This window comes from Sinohyriopsis cumingii, chromosome 10 (genome assembly GCF_028554795.1).
Source record: "Sinohyriopsis cumingii isolate HCF-2022 chromosome 10, ASM2855479v2, whole genome shotgun sequence".
Classification (NCBI taxonomy): domain Eukaryota; kingdom Metazoa; phylum Mollusca; class Bivalvia; order Unionida; family Unionidae; genus Sinohyriopsis; species Sinohyriopsis cumingii.
Window position 1 is genome coordinate 89,898,810 of NC_142970.1, and position 6,000 is coordinate 89,904,809.

The following is a 6,000-nucleotide window of genomic DNA, read 5'->3' on the forward strand; positions in this document are numbered from 1 at the left end:
TTATTTACTTAAATGTTAATAAAGAACATGGCAAAATCTAGGAAACCAGGAAATCCCGAACAATAAGGATCTTAAAATATAATCATTGACAAAAATAACTATGTAATATGTTGTTTACAAAGTGAAATATTAGTCGTTTATGACCAACTTTCTACCTTCAATTGCTGACACATTACAAAAATTAATTATAAATAACTATTGAAACATGATTAATACAATTCATGTTTATGTAGTACTGTACCAGTATTGGACATAAAAGTGATTCAAACATTACTGTCACTCATGTGATCCATTGTTCTATACCACAATCCTTTTTCATCCTTACCGTCAAGGATATCATCTCTAGTCTCATTTATCTAAATTTCATAACGACAATATCTAGCTAAAAATGTATGAAATATTCTGCATTTATATATTAAAATATTTCATTCATCGATTTGGAAACAATCGCTTTAGAACAGTGTATTATCGGATGTCTGCAACAGTGACAAATGACTCATTGGTGTCACAGTTTATATTGACTGAAAATCACATTGCCAAGATGAGAACAAATATTCTTTAAAACGTGCTGAGAGGATGTCCTTTATATCTCAGTTTTCGTTTATCTACTCTACACACGTTTATTTAAAATCGTTATGAAAATAAAAGCATTTTGAATGCTATATACGTTTTAGCACTCAGTCCAACAAAGGATCCGACTTTGAGAGGAAGTAAAGACGTGCCTGAGGTGCTTATTTACAGAGCAGAACACAACGTCCTTACCTGAATACTCCATATATGTGTTTACGTGATTATAACGATTATGTTTTGTGTCAATATTTGTGCCTTAGACTCTACAATCAAATGATGTAAAACGGGACAAGTTTAATTTGTTATGGCGAGGGAAAACAATCAATAAAAAACAAAACACTATTGATTCCTGCTGAAACAGAATGAGCGAGAATTGTCTCGAAATATGACAAAGCACATTCAAGTGTTGATGCAAATAATTTCCGGTGCTATTTATTCATATTAGCAATGAGTTAAAATTAATTGTTTGTTGTTTATTTTTTTATTAATTTTTTGCCTGAGAAAGTTATTGTTTCATTAAGGAGCATCTCACACTGACATCCATAGCTCTTTACATTGTGACAATAACTTAATAACTTTTTTGTTACTTTTAACATTAATTTGAGGCAAACTAAGTAAAAACTATAGATTTATTCAATCTTTCATAGAGTACAGGGTGAAAAGGAGATAATGAAAGGACGCGTGAGCTATGAGGATATATTGATTGACACAAACAGAAAGATCCGTAAATATATGGAGAATAGACAGACATATACCAAGATGGATCGATATGTATAAAAGCAAAGAAGACAGACAGCTTCTATTCCAATGCATGACGAAAGTGACATTCTAACTAAATATCATGGGCACATATGCTTAGAGTGTCATCAGATACAACAGTAACTGACCATTTCAGCCGACAAAATCAAATCCAAATGTTGGGTGATCCCAAGTTTCAAAATCTATTTTAGCGTTTAATATCTCTTAGAGGAACGTCTATTTAGCCTTGCTCGTTTTGTTTTAGTACATATTGCTTGGTGGGTTAGTAATATTTGTAATTATATATATAGAAAAAAAAATAATTGTAAAGAATTGAAAGAAAATTTTAAGTTCAATATCTTATGAAACTTGTTTAACATTTTATTTCCAGGAACAAGAGGACCCACCAAAATGATCCAAAATGGACCCCGCGTTTGATAAGACCATTACTGACGTCAAACGTATCTCCATTAGCGATAGTTCTATAGCAAATAACGTATTTGTTTCTTTTGTTTGTACATTTCAATAATGGTCTGTTAGTTTTGTATCTTTTTAATCATTATCGAACATATTTGCAAAAAGATGGTTCATTATTTATTAATTATTTTCATCGGAAGTGAAAGGGTTTTTGTTTTAGCTACGAAGAGACACGTAATTGTAATTGAGTCTCCAAATCCACTTATAAAGTGATAGTTTCTGGTATTATCAAGACAGTATTGGACTTGCAGGACGCACCAGGGCGGATAAGGTCAAGTGATGGGAGATGGGGTTTCCAAAATTTCAGAAATGCCCCGATTTGTCTCGAAATAGTATCAAAACTGAAGTCTATGTGTATATTTAATGCACGTGTGCATACTACTCAATATGTGGGCGCAATAATAAAATGATGGTCAAATTTCAAATGACAGAGGCTTTTGCATCTTGGTTAAACATTTTGTATATACAAGTTAGAAAATTCAACGTATAATACAGTTCTTCGTCTGACACTAATGGTGGGTATCTCCCGTGTTTTAACTTGACAAACAAGCAAACACCCTGATGGAATGCTTTCGGCTTTTGTAATAGTCCAGAGTTTATCTGACTGAGTTCTCCTCTCGTGACAAGGTATGATGTCAGGACAAGGGCATCTGTTGCCTGGGGTCTGTATATTGAGCACAAGTTTATATATGTCTTGATGAGAGTTTCAAAATCACATTAAATAAAATACGGAACAATTAATTGCACTGAGGTTTTGAATCAAAAACTTAACTTTCCTTGAGGATTTATGTGCTAGTATAAGACAAACTGCACCAAATATATCGTGACTTGAAATGTGTTCAATGGCTCAAAAGGAAAATAACCTGATCGAAAAATTGTTGCATACACCCAAGTAAAATCAAGAAAGAATAGTACAGGAAGAGGAGGACATAACTGGCTTTAAAGTTATTACTATAAGAATCGAAGATCAATACTCTTGATTAACGAGAACTGAAGTCTATGTGTATATTCTAAATAAACCGTTTCCCATCTTCGAGTTGAATGACTTACCATCTTTCTGTTTATGAACTCACCAAATCTATCCTGAAATTCCCTCACTTCATGTTTGGCCGCATAGTTGCTACAACTAGTGAGCTTATCATGTGGTCAAGTCAAACGTTCATCAACGTTTCCATGCTACTTCCACGGAGTCCATAATTACTATACGACATAGTTCAAAAAAGGGTTATCTTCATATCTTTGGGTGCTAATAAGGTGATCATGCATTTTCTATGCCCACTTGGTTATCACGCTACAGAACCTATTTAGAACCATCTTTTGACTAGATATGGCAGGTAGGTTAATATTCTCAACGTATAAAGATAACTCCGAATATCAGCGAATCCCCGACATAATAATTATAAGATAATTATTCCGATTGGCTGAACTTCCGAACATGCTTGATGCCCTATTTTGCATTAGAATATGAACCGATTTGGTACGTGAACCTAATACACTAAGACTATAGGAATTGATATAAGTAATGAGGTAATGGGGTTACTTTGCATCTAATCTGCGGGGATTTTGAACAATGTAGAGGCGATATTTCTGATCAGAATCTGATCAAACTCGGCTGTTTCTAATAATGATAACTAAGGATACCCATATATTGGTAACTGAAACCGCCATATTCTGATCATGCGTTCAACGTCTCAGCCATGACAACACAGCTCACTGGGGAGGAATCACAATGGCTTGTATGCTATTCAGTGGCGGGTCATAATGAGGGCAGTAGTGCTTAAGAAGAAAAAGTAGAAAAAGCGACTATAGCCAGTTAGTTTCGAAACGAGTCGCTAGCTTCATGCTGCTTCAGCACCAGAAACTACTAATAAAAACGAAAAATGTTGCATTATAGTGCAGATGAAAGATTACAATTATATTACAACAGACTTAATTGAATATTGTCGGTCATGATTCCAAATGATTATACACATCAAATGTGCATATGTGTGTGCTCTTTTCGAAAATGATTGGCTTTAGTTGCATCTATTATCTGGTACTTGTTCTGTAGCATTTACGATATCATTTTTGACGTGTTCGAATGGGCTTTACATAAAATTCGCAATCATTCCGATTGATTATTGGTGGTGTCGCGCAATAGAGCTCTTTACTGAAAAACAAACAATAAGTGTGTTTTCAATTTGTGACGTAGCTTTATAATTTTTTAAGTCATTTCGCTACGATGTCTCCAGTGTGGCAGTCTATATTGATGTCTAGCACTGATACATCGTGCCGCAAACATGCAACATCTTCTCCTACCCAGTCACATTATTCTGACACCAGGTAAACCAAACCCTAAGACTAAACTCAATGCAGAGCGCCAAGCGAGGAAGCTGCTGGCAGACGCTCTACCTATTTTGGTCACATAAGCGGCCAACCAAACTATATAAGGGTTGCATAAATCACTGTATAAATCACTACATTTAATGTATTTGAGCTTATTCTCAAAATAGTGGAATAGTCAAATTGTTACCATTATTACAAAATATTGCATAGATCGAGAGGAATCATTTACATCAATTCTAATGCAAATAAAGAATTCGGATCATAATTTAGACTAGAGTAATAAGCAGTTACACTTGGCGATTGGGGGAAGCCATATGATTAACATTAATCCTTTAACATTATGTAATATTTGCGCTTTGGGAGCAATACAGTAAATTCGATGTTTAAATGGTCCATATGTTTAACATGGGAATGAATTTATAGTGTCAAATGGTAATATATTTACAAGTGGATGATCTCAGCTGTAGTGACATCGTAACAGTGTTGCAGTTAACCTAAATAAGCATAAGTATGGGAAATCTTATGCTAAATTTGTCTGAAGGTTTAAATTGGGAATGGGGTCATGTGGCAGAAGGGTTTATGGCACAGAAGTTATATGGAGCCAAAGGATTTGTGGGGCTGAAGGATTTATGGGAATGAAGGATTCACGTGTCAAATTGTTTATAAGGCAAACATTTTTCTGGGACAGAGAGGTTTGTGGGGCAAACGGGTTTATCGTACTAAAGGGTTTATGGGGACCAAGTGTTTTTTTTTGTGACGACGGAAAATTTAACTGTAACATTTGTAATTGTTATAGGCCATTACTGTACTCTATGAGAATTTACTGAAAATGTAACATTGAGAATATTAGATACAATTCAAAGACATATACTATACAGCACCTCCTGTACAATTCCACAACAGTTTTACCATCCAAAACCCCATACTTACAGTTCGAAACGCCGTGTTTTTCTTTTAAATCCCACACCTATTAACGGAATAAATAGGTTGTGTATTAGCCAAGGGACAAAATCTCGCAAATATACCTTCCATCCATAATTCTAACATACAGTACCCAATATAAATAATCGACAACGACTTGTTTGTTCACTTAAATTTCACACATTAAAATAAAAGGGTAGTATGTCAACGGAGGGGCCACATATGACAAAGATAATATATATATATATTGCGTCGCCTATACCATCAAATTTCCAATACACACATTCAACAGCACTTTGTGTATTGTCTAAAATTCCCACACCTACTATGAGACGAAACTGAGTAGGGTTTAAGTGAAGGAGATGAAATAATACAAACATACTATTTAGTACACGAACTATACCAAACAGCATCCATAGCACACGCCTTGTTTGGTCTCCACACACCAATGTTCAGACTAACCGGGCAAGGATTCAAACAAACTATATGAAATCCAACAAAGATCCAATCCATCACACCATCCATTGTATCCAAGAATCTATACTCACTATCCAAAACTCCATTATCCCAGCGTTGAATGGTGTGCTTGTATGAGTGTGTTCGTCTTTATCCATATCATATAAACCAAGACGAAAATACACATACATTTCTATATTGTCTTTTGTGAAATCATAATCACACTTACCCAGCACATCAGGAAAGTCCATTTTCTTATTTCTCTCTCGGTCCCTCCTTTTCAATTTCTTCACTCGTACTGGTTCTTCTGTTTCTAATATTGATATGTTGACGGGAATAGGTTCTTCAGCTTCTGAATACCTCTAATTTCCTCATCTTGCTTCAATTATTTGTTCTCTATTTCTAAATGCACTTCCAAGACCAATGTCCTATAAAATGACAACAATTTATATTGACCTTTGTCTCTCTTCCCAGATAGTTCTGGTGGCCTAGTTGTTATAGCGTCCGCCTTGG